This window comes from Trachinotus anak, unplaced genomic scaffold, assembly GCF_046630095.1.
Source record: "Trachinotus anak isolate AG129_WGS33_773 ecotype Australia unplaced genomic scaffold, CSIRO_AGI_Tana_v1 ptg000010l, whole genome shotgun sequence".
In the NCBI taxonomy this organism is placed as follows: domain Eukaryota; kingdom Metazoa; phylum Chordata; class Actinopteri; order Carangiformes; family Carangidae; genus Trachinotus; species Trachinotus anak.
In genome coordinates, this window is record NW_027273861.1 from 133,453 (window position 1) to 151,824 (window position 18,372).

At 44.6% G+C, this 18,372-nt stretch overlaps 1 protein-coding gene across 1 annotated transcript in view; it reads right to left on the reverse strand.

The window, feature by feature from the left end:
- The window catches only part of arhgap39 (Rho GTPase activating protein 39), a 112,464-nt gene that overhangs the window by 30,732 nt on the left and 63,360 nt on the right, over nt 1-18,372 (reverse strand). The gene's annotated exons all lie outside the window — the stretch shown is intronic.

The following is an 18,372-nucleotide window of genomic DNA, read 5'->3' on the forward strand; positions in this document are numbered from 1 at the left end:
CATTTCTAAATTACTCAGTCGTTTGCAACCGAGCTCATTCATTTTTTGTTGTTGTTGTCTTTGCAGCAGCTGTTCTTCAGTTAAACTCTGCATTTTGACTCTACAGTTGTCTTTACTCCTCGTTCACAGTATTTTCTCTAACTAATCAACTGCGGAAGAGACAATCTGTTTCCTGTTTACACCTGCTCGCACATGCTCAGTGTATGTGAACGGTCATGTGATCTGTGTTTTCAGACGCGGATCATTTTCATTTAAAAACAGTGTTTTAAAATAAAAACATGATGGTGCGGACGGAGCCTAAGATGATGCAAAAGCTGACATCTGTGTTCATGCTGTGTGTTTCTGGAACTGAGCTGTAATGTAGAGATTCATGGTCAAATAAGTGTTGATCTCCATCAGAAAATATATTTGTGGTTTTAAGAACCAAAAACCATCTCAGTGTAGATTTACATCTCCTCTCTCAGGCTTCTCTCTGGAGCTCTAGTAACAACAGGTCAATGAGCCAATCTTTTTTTTTTCTTTCTAGATTTCTACCCCAGCTTTAATCTGAAACCATATTTAAAGGGCGTAAATCAAAGTATTTTAGTTTAATAATGCTTGACAGTAAAAATGTAAAAATATTAAGAGAATGTGAAGAAACAACAGTTCTGATGTCAAAGACATCACTGCATTGTGTTGCTCAGATGTCTAATGAAGTTAGTGAGTTAAGATCATCTCATAACACCACTCTGTTCTTCAAGGGACAGTGAGTCAGTGTAGAGGATGAAGAAGAAGAAGAAGAACTGCCCAGAGGTGTTCAGCCTCTTGTCAGGGAGTCAGTGACGTGGACACAGAGGCTGAAGCTCTTTGAAAGCAACCACCATCACCACCATCACCACCACCATCACCACCACCACAACCACCACCATCGCCACCACCATCACCACCATCACCATCATCATCACCACCACCACCATCATCATGTCCACCACCACCACCATCACCACCATCATCACCACCACCATCATCACGTCCACCATCAACACCACCATCACCATCATCATCACCACCACCACCATCATCATGTCCACCACCACCACCATCACCATCATCACGACCACCACCACCATCATCACGTCCACCACCACCATCATCACCATCATCACCATCATCACCATCATCACCACCACCACCACCACCATCATCATCACCACCATCACGCCAAGGAACCACATTCAGCAGCAAAGACAAGAAGTGATAGAAATAGAAGCTAAACAGGAGTTAAAACCAGTGTTTTCACAACTGGAGACAGATGGGCTCAGATCCTCTCTTCTGATTGGCTGATTGACCTGTTGTTACTAGAGCTCCAGAGAGAAGCCTGAGAGAGGAGATGTAAAACTACACTGAGATGGTTTTTGGTTCTTAAAACCACAAATATATCTTCTGATGGAGATCAACACTTCAGATAAAACACTGGAGACGTGTAGAATGTGGAGCTTTAAAGTGATGCACAGGGTGAGCAACAACACTCAGGGAAGCTGCAGCATTTAAACAATGCTCAAATGATATTAAGGGTTCACATTCACTCAGTCATTCCTCAGTGAGTGGGCCCTCACACTCTGCTTGTTTGTCATTCTGCTTGTCAACAGGAAGGAGGAGGATGGAGAGCAGTGTGGGCTGGAGAACAAGAGGTGAACTAGGCCAGAGGGAGGGAAGTGTGAAATCGATTGCAGCATTGGCCACCCTCCATTTCCAAATGCTTCCACACACTCATCCCCAGGGCCAGTGCTCAATAGTGGCAGTGTAAGCGTTTGTATGCTTGTGGATATTAATATGCGTGTGTGTGTGTGTGTGTGTGTGTGTGTGTGTGTGTGTGTGTGAGTGAGAGAGAGATAGGGATTAACCATTACAGGGCTGTGCTGGTATCTTTAGTAAGTGAGCCTTTCACCATCATGTTTCTATTCTTCTTTTTCTGTCTGGCAACCTTTTCCTCGTCTGCTAACCACACATTAGAAGTTGTTCCGTCTGTCATTATCCTTAAATTATTCAGATCATTTGACCTTCAAATCAATTTACACCTTCCCTGCCTCTTCAAGTCTGTCTCAATCTGTCTTAGTCACTGCAGCGTCACCCTGCACGCTCCTTCCTCTCATTTGTCTTCAACAAGAAACAAGTTTCTGTAGCTCAGTCAGCTTCCAGTGGCTGAGACATTTCACTAAGGTATTACCAGTCCCAGTGTGTGTCAGACAGTGGCCAGTGGTGTGGAAATGTTGATCGTGCCAGTGCTACAACAGAGAATACAATTACAGTTAGAATTTACCCTTCAATTCAGACAAGGGGAGAATTTATCAATGTTGGGGAAATACTTTCATTCCAATTAAAAACCTGTCATGAACTTTACCAGTCAGGCTTATAATAAATAGTCTAGCAAAAACAATGTCCCTTGTGAAAATGTTTGAATTCAAATATATCATATGTCTGAATACAAACTATGTGGGTTTAATACATGTTTAGGCCACAGACAGTAAATAAAGATGGACATAGCCTCTGTGACGTCACCCACAGGTTTCTGAAGAGCGGTTTTGAAGCTTAGAGTGAGCTGCCCCGCCATTGCCATCTTGGCAGTCCCTGACTCCTCCCCTAACTCCCAGCTAATCCAAAAATGGTCAAAGAAGTGGGGCATTGGTGGAGCTGAGACTTGAGTGCATGTCAGCTTGTGGCGAGCATACATACGCTCACCCATCTGTCACTCAAAGAGGCCACGTCCTCAATTCTCCATAACTTTAGTCCTTAATAAAATGTAAACACGTGAGTTCTATAAATTCATCCCGTACAGTAGTCATGAAGGAGGAAATTAGTTCTAGAGACCAGAACAGTTTTTGTACCAGGCTGTAAATATGTTTATCTCTGCTGTAAAGTTGGACATTTGAACATGGGAGTCTATGGGACTGACTCACTGCTGGAGCCAGACTCTAGTGGTCATTAGAGGAACTGCATGGTTTGTCATTTCACTGTTGATGCCTCATATTTCAGCCCTACAGGTTGCCTCAGGCTTTACACTGTTTCACACTGGATTCAAACTTAATTCCAATGCAAATAATGTGAAAGTTTAGTGTGTTTAAAGCTGACAGAAGCGTTGCACACCAAACTGTTCACTCCAACATGTTTTATTCATTTTATTTTGGTGCAACCACTCGACGACTGAGTCATCAAACTCCAGCAGTGATGATATTTTGCTTTTCATGCTTCATGAAAAAAGAGAGACGAGAGGCGATGTATCTCTCGCCCAGATTGGCGAGACGATGAGAGGAAGGTAAGTGACTGTCAGTGTGTTTGAGCACAGATTGTGTTGTTTTCATTTGCATACATCTCTAAACTGTGCCAGACAAGTCAAGAGCAAGAACCAAACAACACAAAACTGTCAATATTCTTCTCAGTGTTGTTCGAGAGCCAGTGTTATCCTTTGATCTCATCAAATACTGTCAAGAGAAACTAAGTGAATGCTGTAGAATTACATATAAATATGATCAGATCTTCATCCAAGATACAAATATGCACCAACACAACTCACTGTGTCCATATTGACAACGTGATTCAAACATACACACAACACAGCTGGAAAAAAAAACCCTCAGCTAATGACATGGACAGAAGGAGTCAGGATCATCAGACCTGGAGTCAGTCAGTGAAACCAGACTGGAGGTGTGGGTTACACTATGACTTATAAAAACACTCAAACATTTGGAGTTTGTTACTCACAAGAAGCATGTGAACCGGGCCTCACAGCAAAGATCTCAGAGGAACAGTTCATTTGTCTGAGGCTAAAGGAGTCACAGAGTCATCTCAGAGAGGTTAGATCTTCATCAGTCCACAGTCACACAGACTGTAGAAGAGATGATTCAGTTCTGTGACTTCTCTCCCTAGAATAGGACGTCCAGTTAAGATGACTCCAAAGGCTCAGCTAAAGTAACAGCTAAAGCCTAAAGGAGTCATTGGAGCTGGTCTCATCTCTGCTCACAAGTCGACCATATGAAAATCATGGAGCATGGTGTTCTGAGATAAACACCACAGAGGAAGCTGCTGCTCTCCAAAAAAAAAACCATTACAGCACCCCGACTAAGCTTGAAGACTTTGGGATGAACATGCATACTGCTGCATGTTTGTCCATGCAGGATACATGGGAAGCTGGTGGACCAAGGACTCACACCAACATGAAAACATCGTGGTTGAAGGTGAAGCAGGGTGGAGGGAGCAGTTTCACATCATCAAGGGGAAAATGAATTCCCAGGTTTAGAAGCTCTGAGGTTCAGCAGCAGCTGACGCCCCTGTAACATCAAAGTCAATCTACAAACAAAGAAAATCCACCTTCTAGAGGGGTCCAGTCAGAGCCCAGACCTGGATCCAGTGGAGATGCTGTGGACTGAGCTGAGAGAGCCGCTCACACCGAGAGTCTGTCTGAGCTGAAGCAGCTCTATAAGAAGAAGGTCCAGACCTCCAGCTGAACACTGAGCGGCTGTGATCAGCAGCTGAGAGGAGGTGACCAGGTCTCACTTCCTCTTGCCACTGGACATTAAACTACTGTAGCACCACCTGTCTGACACCTCCGCACTCAGACTTGACTGTTACATGGCAAAGACACACCAGGGAAAATAATCCTCACCTGCACTTGTAAATAACACAACAGTGAGGGTGATACAACAGAGGTATGTGTCGCTATGACGACCAGACCTGAGTACTTCGGCCCTGACTTCTTTTTTTCATATTAAACATCATATGTCCAGCATTTGAGAGGTCTGTGAGGCAGGCAATAGAACCATTGGAACTTCCTGTCAGAACCTTTCAGAATAAAAGCTCACAGTGAAAAAAAAACTGGACTTTCTTGTGCTATTATTTTATACTTTTGACTCCACCACATTTCTATGAAGTACTCTTACTTTGAAGCAGAGCTTTTAGTCAGAGGAATGAATTTTCTTTTACTTTGAAAAATGTGATGGACCATACACTGTGTTCATCACAGGAGAAAAACCAATCACAGTCAGTCATGTCTGAACTTGTCAGTGTCCTAACGATGGTTCTGTAAATGTGGAATAATACAACGATGTATTGATATAAAACAAAACATACATGACAATACTTTTCAATACTTACTTGAAATCAAGTACTCCAGTACTGTAACAAGTGAAAATGTGACTTAACAACTTGTGCTGGAATCATATTTGACAGAAGGATCTGTACTGTGACTCCAGTACTGGATCTGTGGACTAAGTCGACCCCTACGAGTCGGCTTCTTCTGGCTGGACTGGCCACAGACCAGCGCTGTATCAGTGAGTGTCTGTGAGTCATGTTAGTATAATATCTCCTCTCTGTGTTCCCATCACTCCTCTGCCGCTCAGCTCAGGAACACTGTCTGGATAAACACTAAAAGGCATTTTTATACTAAATGAACCTAAATGAACTCATCCTGATTATTCAACACAATGTTAATTGATTATTATATTCTAATTTAGACACACTTTGTATGTATGTTGAAACTTGATACATTCATCAATCATGAACATGAAGTCCTGGACTACTAGACTATTAACAACCAAACCAACTGCGGTGCTTCAGGTCCTCTATCAGAGAAGTGAGGAGGTCATCTCTAATGCTGCACCAGAACTGCACTTGTCGAAGCTAAAAAGAGGGGGTCTGACGTAGACCTTAAAACCAGAGCCGAGCACAGGAGGCCGTGGAGGGTGAAATGAAGAGGGCGCCACCAGACTGTGAACTGGCACCACTGGAAATCATCCCTCCAGCTCCTCACATAGTTGTTAAGGTCAGTTTTGCCGTAGCAGCTCACTGTCGTTCACTGACTTGTGGTTTATGCATCAGTATGAGTATATTACTGTGACGTGCCACAAAGGTTGTTTATTACAGGGTACTTGCTGTTTTCATGAGTGTAAGGATCTAAAGGTCGTCCAGGTCACTGTTTCTGTTCAGATGCTCCAAGCCACAGCGAAACATTACAAATAAATCTGCAATAAAAAAATAAATAAATAAAAAAACTGGACTGCTACCTCTGCCACAAAACATGAAGAGTTCGTGTGAATCAGTTTACACACTAGCGCAGTAATAAATGCTGCATAGTGAGGACGAACAAAAGTATTGTCCAAACTCGGTCCGGCTGTTTGAGTGTTGAAGAATATTTTTAGCATTGTGCAATAGCATTGTGTGTGTTAGTATTGCAAGGTTATGATGCTTGCTTTTGATAACTATGTTTTGAGGAGTTGCTGAAGTCTCAACAGGGAGCAGGGTGTCTGTCTCTGTCTTCTTTTCTCTGTTTCACACACAGAAAAATCAACTGTTCCCAGGCACGAGTGAAGGAGGTCAAATGGAGTCAGATAACCACGAAGGAGGCGCCTGGGCGAAGGCTGGTCAGGCAATAGCCAATGAAGAAGAGTTCAACCTACATTCTTTGCTTACTTTGTGTAACAGTAATAAAAAGACCGGGCTAGGGGGAAGTTAGTGTGTCAAACTTCGTGATCTGGCACAGCTGCATGTTGTTGTCAGGGAGAGAATAGTTTGGACCTGGAGCTCTGTAACGATCCTCTGTTAATTTTGTGAAAGCTTGTTCAATAAATTAGTGAAAAGAATTCTGAGTTCGCCTTCTGCTTTAACTTCATCAAACGAACACGCGAGTTTACTTGAAATGAGAAAGGACAGTAAACTCAACAATTTGGTGACCCCGACGTGATGAAGGCAGGATACAAATTCTAGGACAACTTGGGAAAGAGGAAAACAGACAACTACGATACTTGGACAATCTGACTGCGGCCGCCTCTTCTAAAAGGTAAGCAGACACCTGTTTAATCAAAAGATCTGCTGAATTGGAAAACGGTAAAAAGTTTGAAGTTGTCCATTTATCTGCTTTGTCTGTATAAACCAAGCAAAACAATGTAAAAGAGAATCATGTTAATCCAGGAACCTGCGCAGGCCCCGGAGGGTTAGAGTCTTCTGGAGGCTATTGCCTCTCTGGTGAGAGGCCAGATAAATTAAGAGCGGTCAGGGACCAAGGCTCAGGTGCGTCGGGGACGTAGCCTCGAAGAGGTTAGTCGACTCTTTAAATCTTATTTGGGTTAGAGGCCCATGCGGTAGGTTTTAGAGTACTGCATAAATTGTAGCCCGTTTAAAAGGCCAGGGAAGCAAATGTGACGCTGGGGACAAGGGGAGTCCTTCGCAGAGTGTTTATTTTGTCGTTTTCGGGATGAGTTTGTGATTCTCAGCTATAGTAAGAAGTTTCATATTGAAGTTACCTGTAGTGGCCTGAGAGGGTGATGGTCTGGGACCAAACTGTGTGATATTTTTGTGTTAACGGGCATGGACAGTCCCTGTAACACTGTCCGACTTCAGAGAGACGGGGTGGTAGATATTAACAGTGTCTCAGTGATTCTGTGTGCAGTGTCTCGGGCTGAAAAAACGTATGGCTGAAACCTAAACGGTACTAATGTACGCCAAACGTCTCACTGAAAAAGTTCAGACTGATTGGGTCAGTGGCTCGGGTGTACTCCATACACACTGACTGGCTGAACACACTATCCATTGATCAGGTCAGTTGCTCGGATGTATGCCATACAAACTGACTGGCTGTTTAGGGGAGGTTAAGGTAATTATAATGGATGGGGAATTTGATCGGGAATGTGAGGAGAATGGAGGGTGTGGTCCTCCACGGTATATGATGGTGAGTTCAGTGGGAGAGCAGTGGAGTAAGGTGAGAGCACAACTGTCAAGCAGTTGTTCTAGGGAGGAGAGAGAAAAGAAGTTGAAAAAATATGATGAGGTCTGGAAACAGATGCAAACTGAGGGACAGGTACCCACAGATCAGAGTAACGAGGCGGTGATAACCCATTTAGTGATATGGATGTGCAGTTTTCAATGCAACAGGACAGACCGAGAAACGATCCAGGTAACGAACAGGATATGAACCATAGTGATGGGGAACCTGACAACAATGAACGAGGGCTAAATGATGCAGAACTAGAACGCATCGACAGAGAGGCGATAAGCAGAGATGAGGGACAGAATAATCACTCACTCTCGTTTAGTGGGCGTGTTGAGATGCCAGCAGGCATATTACAGCTTCCAGAAAGATCGCGCTCTCCGTATCCTTTACGCAGCGGAGCAACCACCAGGGGAAATTTTCCATTATTAGATCATGGGCCAGGTAAAGGCCAGGTTTATAAGCCCTTCTCATTCACTGACATGGTTGGTGAATGGGAAGTGAGACAAGTGGAGGCAATGACTAAGCTCAGGGGAGAAGCTGATGCAGCGCAGTTTTTGCAACATGCCATTGTTATAGGCGAAGCAATGCGTGTAAAATATCCAGTTCCACACAGGGCAGTGCACTCACTAGTGTTCTCAATGCAGGAGGGAGAGGATGTTCCAGCTTTTCTGCTTAGATGCAAAACACAGTGGACAAACACCACTGGAGAGCATCCAGGTTCTAGCGAGCTGCAGTAGTCACTGTTTAGGAAAGCTGTGATGGAGGGAATACCCAAAGTTGTTAAAACAGCTGTGGAAAGCAATCCTGACATCCCAGGATGTGACTGTGCAAAGTGGGAGAGGCATCTCTCTCACCGCATGAAAGTAAAACTGATGCAGAGAAGGCAGAGACTTAAGTAGCACAAACTCAGCTTCTGAAGCTTCAGCTTGAGGCTGCCAGAAAACTTGTAAATGATTCAAAGAAAGCCTCAAAACAAATGGTGCAACAGCCTCAACCGCAGTCGCCCACCCATCCTGACCTGTATCCAGCGCCGAATTGGGTGCCTAGACCACCTAGACATCCTAGAAATTACACAGGGGGCATGGCGGGGGTCTTTTGGGGCAGAGGCAGGAGAGGTAGCGGTTACCGAAGGTTTTGACCGTGCGCTAGATCAGTGTTACATATGCCATGAAACAGGACATTGGGCTCAAGACTGCCCACAAGCATATCAGCCGGGGCCGAGGCCATGGCAGCCTCCCAATCACAGTCCAGCACCTCAGCAACAGGGGCAGTGTATGCATCAAGCACCAAACTCAGGGACTGCACCACCAAGGGGTCAATACCCTATGGTCTCTGAAGAGTATGAGTACTGACGGGGCCCGAGAGCTCAGGAGCATGTAGGATTGGCAGACCCCTACATGCCTATGATGGTAGATAACAAAGAACTGCTTTTCCTTGTGGATACAGGAGCAAGATATTCAACCATCATTAATGAACTGTCTGAATCTAGACTTTCTTCTAACAGTGTCCAGGTTGTTGGGTTCTCGAGTAGACCACGAAACCTCTCCGCACGGTGGTGGCGGGACAAGTGTTTCATCATCAGTATATTTAGCTAGCATCATGCCCTGTTAACCTCATGGGTAGAGATCTCTTGATAAAATGCGGAGCTTCTGTGTTGTGTAGTCCGGATGGGCTCACAGTCACGTTCCCAAATGGCATAACCACGAACTGTTCTGTTCCATCGTTGCATACGACTTCACATATGATGCTGGCTGCTGACACAACTCCACAAGCGCCAACTCTGTGGGCTGACATCTACTGGGGTGTGTTGGATCCTGAGGATGTGAAACATAATGGTGTAGTAACGTTGTTCACGCAGTGGCGTCCTTGGTTGCAGGCTTTGCATCCCTATGCTGCCCCCATTGATCCTTATCATGTCACTCTGTTCTATGATAGAGAAGGTAATGAAATGTACCAACATGCGTTTTATGATGAGATTGAGGGGAAGAATTGGCAAATCACTTCTCAGTGTATTTTGGCAGGTCCAGAGGGTGTGGCTGCAGTCATTGATCTGACACCAGAACAAAGTGTATGGTATGAGATGGCTGAAGAAGCCATACCTCATATCACCTTAATGGTTCATGCTAATCATCAAGCTAAAGATTTGGGTCCCATGACAAAAAGGTTGAGTGGCGTCACAGATTGGATGCCAACTCAGATTTCTGGCCTTCAGTTTTCCCCTTCACAATCTGCATATAAAATAACACATGCAACAAGTGATGTAGTGATCCTGGAACACAGGCAAATGGAGAGGTTCCATGGCAGAGAAAAAACTGACCATGAAAATGCTAATATGATGCTTAGCACATTACCTGACTCCCTGTGGTCCCAAGGACCCACAGATGTAGGTTTTTGCTCACACATTGACATTTGACTTATCTGACAACACACCCATTTGGCAACCTCAATATAAACATAAGCCTGAAGCTGATCTAGGCATACAGGACACCATTGAAGGGCTGTTACAAGCCGGTGTTCTTGAACCCTCTTCCTCACCTTGGAACACTCTTCTTCCTGTGGAGAAACAACACACTGCCTGTGCCATGCGGTATCTGCCTGATACCGCATGGCTCATGATTTGCGACGCATTAATCAGATCACAGCGACGCCAACGGTCCTCGTGCCCAATCCTTATACTGCTATGTCAACTCTCACACCTCAACATCAGTGGTTTTCATGCATAGATTTGGCTAACGCATTTTTCTGTCTTTCATTAGCTGACCATCTGCGTGACGTCTTCTCATTCACATACCAAGGACGCCGTCTTAGGTATACTCGTGTACCTCAGGGGTTCATCTTGTCACCAAGACTGTTTAACCAGGTACTCAAACAGCAGTTGGAAGGGTTGCACCTGCCACAGGGTGTGGTACTAATTCAATATGTAGATGACATATTATTAGCCGCTCCATCACCTGACTCCTGCCTAGAGGCGACACGTTCCCTGTTAATGAAGCTGTTCGAGATAGGCTTTAAAGTCTCAAAATCCAAACTACAGTGCTTTAGGCAGTCAGTGACGTTTCAAGGTTGTGTGGTGTCCTCTAAGTGCACTGCCATTTCTGGTAATCACAGATCTGCACTTCTTGATCCCTCTAAACCATCCACAGTGAAGGAGATGTTGTCATTTCTTGGTTTGGCGGGATATAGCAGACATTTTTTTCCAGCATTTTGTGAAGTCACAGCTCCTCTTTGCCGCCTAGTTAATGAACAAGGTATGCGAAACCTCACTACACGTTGAAATTGGACGGTTGCAGCGGAACAAGCGTTCATTAACCTCAAACAAGACATGTCTCAAGCTGCTGATCTCGCTGTTCCAGATTACACAGAACCATTCTTCCTTGATGTTTCTGTAAAAGCACATTCTGCAAACGGAGTGCTTTTTCAGAAAAAAGGGGGAGGTAGACAGGTACTGATGTATGCTAGTGTAACTCTAGATCCAACAGAGGCAAGACATTCACCATGCACGAGACATGCAGCAGGAGTAGCTAAACTACAACAAAAAACAGCACACATAGTAATGGGACATGCATTGACAGTTTTAACAACACACAGCATTGTGGCTTATGTCAATTCAGCTACATTCACGATGACATCACTAAGGCAGACTAGGCTAGAAAAACTTCTAGGAGCCGCACACATCACCTACACACATGAAGGCATCAACATGGCTGACAACATGGAGGAAGGAACACCACACCAACGTGAGGAAAGAGTGGAGCGAGATGTAAAGGTTAGACCCGACTTACAACACAAACCAATCCCAGATGCAGATGACACACTGTATACTGATGTGTGCTGCTATAGACATCCCACAAAAGGGCTGCAGGCTGCAGAGCAGAAAAAGTGGAAGGGAAAGTGTCAGCTCAACTAGCTGAATTAAGAGCAGTAATAACGGCCCTTGAACTGTCAGAGGGAAGGAAGGTGAACATTTACACAGACTCAGCCTACGTAGTAGGAGCAATACATGTTGAACTAAGCCAATGGATCAGAGCAGGGTTTTTGACATCAGCCCAGTCACCTATCAAACATGAGAAAGAAATGAAAGAACTAGCAAAAGCGCTAATGAAACCAACAGCAGTGGTGGTAATGAAATGCAAGGGACATGATAGGTCAAACATGCAGGTAGCCAGAGGAAATGAGGAAGAAAAAACAATTCATGACTTGTTACCTGAGTGTAATGTAAATATGTTAATAGCAGAACAAAAACTGGCCTCTCCCTATGATATATCAGTATGGGTTGAAAGGGGAGCAGTGAAACAAGATGAGCTGTGGAGAGCACCGGACAGCCAACCAGTGTTGCCTCCAGGTTTGATGAAATCAGTATTGACAGAAGCTCATGGGTTAACACACTGTGGTAAGAGACAGATGAAAAGACATCTCTGTCATTGGTGGCATCCATACCTGCCAGCAATGATTGAAACTCATGTGAAAGAATGTTCAATCTGCAATGTATATAATGTAAAAAGTACTGTTAAACCTTACGAAGGAAAATTTCTGTTGTCAGGAAATAGTGATTGACTATACTGACATGGTAAAAAGAGAAAGAGGTTACAGGTATCTACAGGTAAAGGGGAGACGTGGTTTCATTGGAGTAGGTGTACTCCAGCTGAACCCCCAGGGAGATCCCTGGAAAACATCAGACAGTCATTAAAAGACACACAGCAGACAGATCCAGTGACCGTTAAAAAAGAAAACAAACATTCATATATCCAGCTTATTGCCAGTTGCATATTTTGCTTAGAAGTGTTTTTATATACTCTGAGGTGTTTGTATGAACTCCAGTGAATAGGGTGTGAAGGTTTTAAGTGCTCTCTGAAGAAAGGTTTTCTCTCAGATACAGAGGTTAAGATTCAGTCCTGAAGTAGAAGTGTTTTTTCATATTATCTTGTTTGAAAAATAACAGAATGAAATTTGTGCCAGCCATGACGCCTCCATCTAACAGATGGCATAGGCTGGTTGTTTTCTGTGTGATTTCTCTTTTGATTGTTGTACCAGTTTTGATTTGGGAGAAGACTGCTCTAACGGACATCACGGACACCAGGCACAGGTGAGCCTAGCATCACAAAAACCCACCAATCGCACAAAGAGATCTCTAACTAACAAGAATGGTAAGACAACTGATTTGTGTTTGTAGCAATATGGAGGTATGGAGTTGAATTATACCAGAGGGAGTAGCACAGGATGGCAGTTTGATTTGTACCGTGTTATTGACTGTCAAGGGGTTGATGAGGAATGGAGGGGCTACAACCTTTACGTATGTGTACATACTGATTATTACCAATGGTGTCAGATGTGGGAGCAGGTCGTGGCTTATTCAGGAGTATGTTCAACGGGCATGGTGTGCGTCAGGAGCCAGTTAGGGTTGGCCCGGACCACTGGCACTAGTGGGGATGGATTGAATCCCATAATTCTTACTCTCCAAGGCATGATGGAAGACCCAACAAAAAACACACAGATTAAGCATCATTGTCCTGGAGACGCACTATTTTTAGTATTAGGAGTAGAGCAATCCGGCAGAGACACAATGGGTTTGATTAAAATTAATTTCCTCAAACTTGTGAAAAAAGTGTCTATTATAACCACCACCACGACCCAGAACCAAAATTGACACCCAAGTGCAAAAGGAGGAGCCAAGTGGTGTAGTGAAATCGGATCTGGCCAAATTAACAGGCAAAGACATAGTCCAAATGTCAACTGGATATGCTGACAAAAACTTGTGGCTCGATTGGGTAACTGCTAGTGCCACTGAAAAGGGTATGACTGACTGTCTAGCCTGCGCAGCAGCTAGACCCATTCTCTTAATGGTACCTGCGCCGCTGTTCCCAGAAAAAGATCCAACTGGGTTTCACTGTATGCTTGCTCTACACATGACAGTGCACCCAGCTAATTGCTCTTTTCTCTGTGCTATGTTTCCACCTGCTAAGAATAACACCATCCCTCCAGTCTTCACTCCAAGACCAGGTAACTACACCTGCTTAGCTAGAACTAGTGTAGTTAAAATGGGAGAAGTCCCAGAGGACTAGTGTCAGGACACAGTAGATGTGACCTCGTGGACCAACGCTAGCACTCTGGTGTGGGCTAGAGCTGATTTGTTCTGGTACTGCGGAGGTAACACTCTGTACAACACCTTGCCTAGTCAGTGGTCAGGAGTATGCACTCTAGTGAGACTAGCAGTTCCATTAGAGGCGGTAGGAAGAAAGATCAGCCAAGGCACATTAAGTGGTAGACATAAGAGAGATACTGATGGTACCTTTGATCCAATGAAAGACTCACCAACCTATATTGATTCCATAGGAGTTCCCCGAGGAGTTCCTGATGAACACAAACTGGCGAATCAGGTTGCTGCAGGGTTTGAGTCTACTTTGTGTTGGTGGTGTACAATTAATAAAAATGTTGATCGCATAAATTACATCTATTACAATGTGCAAAGCTTGGGTAATCATACTGGGGATGCCATAGCAGGATTGTCTGGGCAAGAGGCTGCAAACTCTCTGATGACAGTCCAAAACCGGATGGCGCAGGACATGTTGTTAGCTGAAAAAGGGGGTGTGTGTCACATGTGCGGAGATCAATGTTGCACAGTTATCCCCAACAACACCGCTCCAGATGGTTCCGTCACTAGAGCATTGACTGCTCTGCGTGCCCTCAACGAGGAGATGGCATCTCACACAGGTATTGACAACCCATTCACTGATATGTTTGAATCATGGTTTGGTAAATGGCGCAATCTGGTGGTGTCAGTGATTTCTTCTCTAGTAGCAGTCATGGGATTGCTTATTTTATGTGGATGTTGCTGTATTCCATGTATTCGTTCTCTCTGTGTACGTCTCATCACTACTACCATTGAGGGGAAACAAGCTCCTCCTCCATACCTGATGCCTCTGTTGGTGGGTGAAGGAGAAGAGCAGATGATCTATCGTTATGAGCAAATGTAAGATTGGCCTCAGAGTATCTGAGGCCAAAAGGGGGAATTGAAGAATATTTTTAGCATTGTGCAATAGCATTGTGTGTGTGAGTATTGCAAGGTTATGATGCTTGCTTTTGATAACTATGTATTGGGGAGTTGCTGAAGTCTCAACAGGGAGCAGGGTGTTACAGATAGTGAAGCCAAGGATGTGTGAAGGGGTTGTTCTCCAGATGCAGGGCGGACATGCCACGGATAGACTGCATAGGTAAAGACGAGGACAGAAGTGTGCAAGGGCACGGTTAACTGATAGAGGGGAGACAGCCCTGAGGGGATGGGAGTGTTGTGTCTGTCTCTGTCTTCTTTTCTCTGTTTCACACACAGAAAAATCAGCTGTTGCCCAGACATGAGTGAAGGAGGTCAAATGGAGTCAGATAACTGCGAAGGAGGCGCCTGGGCGAAGGCTGGTCGGGCAACAGCCAATGAAGAAGAGTTCAACCTACATTCTTTGCTTCCTTTGTGTAACAGTAATAAAAAGACCGGGCTAGGGGGAAGTTAGTGTGTCAAACTTCGTGAACTGGCACAGCTGCATGTTGTTGTCAGGGAAAGATAGTTTGGACCCAGAGCTCTGTAACGATCCTCTTTTAATTTTGTGAAAGCTTGTTCAATAAATTAGTGAAAAGAATTCGCCTCCTGCATTAACTTCATCAAACGAACGCGCAAGTTTACTTGAATTGAGAAAAGACAGTAAACTCAACAGTGTTAAGACCTGGTTTTAGGGTCCAGGTTAGAATGAGGTTTAGTGTAGGGCTTGACATTGAGTCGTGATGGTTAAAGTGAATGTAAGGAGCTAGAGAATGTATCAGGTCATCTTTGTGTCCTCACAAAGATAGAAGAGTGTGTGTGTGTGTGTGTGTGTGTGTGTGTGTGTGGAGTGACAGAGAGAGAGAGAGAGAGAGAGAGAGAGAGAGAGAGAGAGAGAGAGACTGATAGAGTTGGTAGACACTTCATATAGAACCAGATCCAATAAAGAAGGAGTGAGAGCAGATCTCTCAGCCATCTGGACTGAGAGTCTGCAGCTGTGCCACCAGGCCTCTCACCACACACCCACACACACAGGATCAAAAATTTGAGGACAAAAGTGGCTCCACCTCCAGTTTCCTGGACCTGCTATGAATAATTCCCTTTCACAATAAAGGACAGAGGGGGCAGGTAAAGGCTTGGTGTGTGTGTGTGTGAGTGTGTGTGTGTGTGTGTGTGTGTGTGTGTGTGTGTGTGTGTGTGCTTTATAATCATTCACTGGATTAAAGATTTACTGAGCAGACAGCAGAGAGACAACTGTCTGACCACCCCAGCGTCAGCAGTATGGATCAGACATGAATACATTCAGATCACAGTGTGGGCGGCGGTTATAGCACAGCTGATCATTTTTACCATGACGACCCTGATGACCATGATTCACCATCATCATTCAGAATATTATATAATATATATTGTAGAATATTTTCTCTGGCTCCTGAATTGTTTCCACTGACTCTCTTCATGTTTCTTGAGGCTGCAGCAGGTTGGTGCTTCAGCCTCATCACCTGTCCACCTGAGTCCAGTCCAGTTACCGTCGCTTCATTACTGCTCAGTCGGGCTCACAATATTCCTTGATTATTAATGGGGCTTGTCAATAGCAGGGGCACAAACTAAGTAGGGTTCTCTAGATGTGCCTCTCTCCAGCTCCACCTGGGGGATCCTAAGGCATTCCCAGGCCAGATGGGATATGTAATCCCTCCAGTAAATTCTGGGTCTTCCCCGAGGTCTTCTCCCAGTTGGACGTGACCCTCCAAAGGAAGACACCCAGGAGGCGTCCTAACCAGGATGTCTGAACCACCTCAGCTGGCTCCTGTTAACATGAAGCAGCAGCGACTCTGAGCTCCTCAGCCTATCTCTGAGGCTGAGACCACCCACCCTGCAGAGGAAACCCATTTCAGCCGGTTGTATCTGCAGTATCATTATTTCAGTCCCTACCCAGAGCTCATGACCACAGGTGGGGGTTGGAACGAAGCTGGACTGGTAAATCAAGAGCTTTGGTCCGGTACAACGCTGCACTGATCTGTCTGTCAATCACTCGCTCCGTCTTACCTTCACTCATGAACAAGACGCCGAAATACTGCGGTCCATGACAAACTGCCTGCTCTCTGTGACAGCAGCCTCTATCTATCTATCTATCTATCTATTTATTTATTTATTTATTATCTCTTTAACACCCTGCACAGCTGTAAATACACTCTTAGCCCTCACAGCCCTTATTGTGCCCTTATTGAAATATTGTACATTCTTTTTTGTTACTTTCTGTATCGTATTGTACATATTGTAAGTTATGCTGCTGCTGCAACGCAACAATTTCCCAGTTTGGGATCATTAAAGTACTTTGATTTGATTTGATTTGATTTGATCTCCAGAGACTGTCTCAACACACTGCTGCTTCCTGCTCTAACTACATGATGGTGGTGATCCAGTATTAAAAGACAATCTATCATCTGTCTTACATGTGTATATCTTGTCTTTGATTCTGCTCCTGAATATCTATGATGAACAGATAATATCTGAGTTGACGGCTGTGCAGGTTCAGATTGTTCCGCTCTGAACCACCATGCTGGACAGATGAATGGACATCACCATCATTAAGCCACATGGTCCATGTTTCTAATGCAGTTTTTCAGTAGGGGTGTGGATACTTGATCAGAGCTCAGCCTCGTGTTGCCACACTCACAATGTTTTTCACTAGTGAAAGCTACTTATTGAATAGTTCAGAGTCAGTGTTTCCAAACTTTTATTCAAGCACATCTGCTAAAAAAGCCCTGCTGTCTTTCACTTAGCTTTTAATGGCCTTTAATGTGAGGCAGCAACAGGAAATGTTCAGTCTCCATCAGCTCTGATAATTAGAAACACCTCGTACTTCAGCAGAACCACAAACTACCATCCCAGTAATACACAACACCTCTCTGATGGTGTCAACGCAAACTGAGCATGAGGCATCATTACAGCAGAGCTCACAGTGATGTTGAACAGTTAGCTGTTTCTATCCAGCCTTTACTTCTGTCCAGAGCCACAGACTGAGCACATTCATGCTCCCCACAACTCCTGAGACCACTCACTTCTGAATCATCAGCAGGTCAGTGGGTTTGTTAATAAATGTCAGAACTGGTCTGACAAACCTGCATCACAATACATATTGTTTTCCCTGAGCTGCACACAGACACACACACACACAAACACACACAAACACACACACACACACACAGAGAGAGAGAGAGACACACACACACACACACACACACACACACACACACACACACACACACACACACACACACACACACACACACACACACACAGAGGCTCTAATAGTCTCTGAGAGCAGTGATTTGCTCTGAGTGTACACAATGTGAATAACTGGCTACAACAGCTAGGGTGCTCGCACACTGTGTACTCTGTGTGCACTCAGTGCCTGCATATGTGTGTGTGTGTGTGTGTGTGTGTGTGTGTGTGTGTCCTCTTGCTGAAGCAGAGAAGACATTTACAGGACACTGTGACCCCAGCCAGGCATATCCACCAATCAGTGTAGACTGCAGCAGATTACAGCAAACCAGCAAACCAAGACAGGTTAGACGGGGGAGGGGGGGGGGCAAACTGAGTGTAGAGA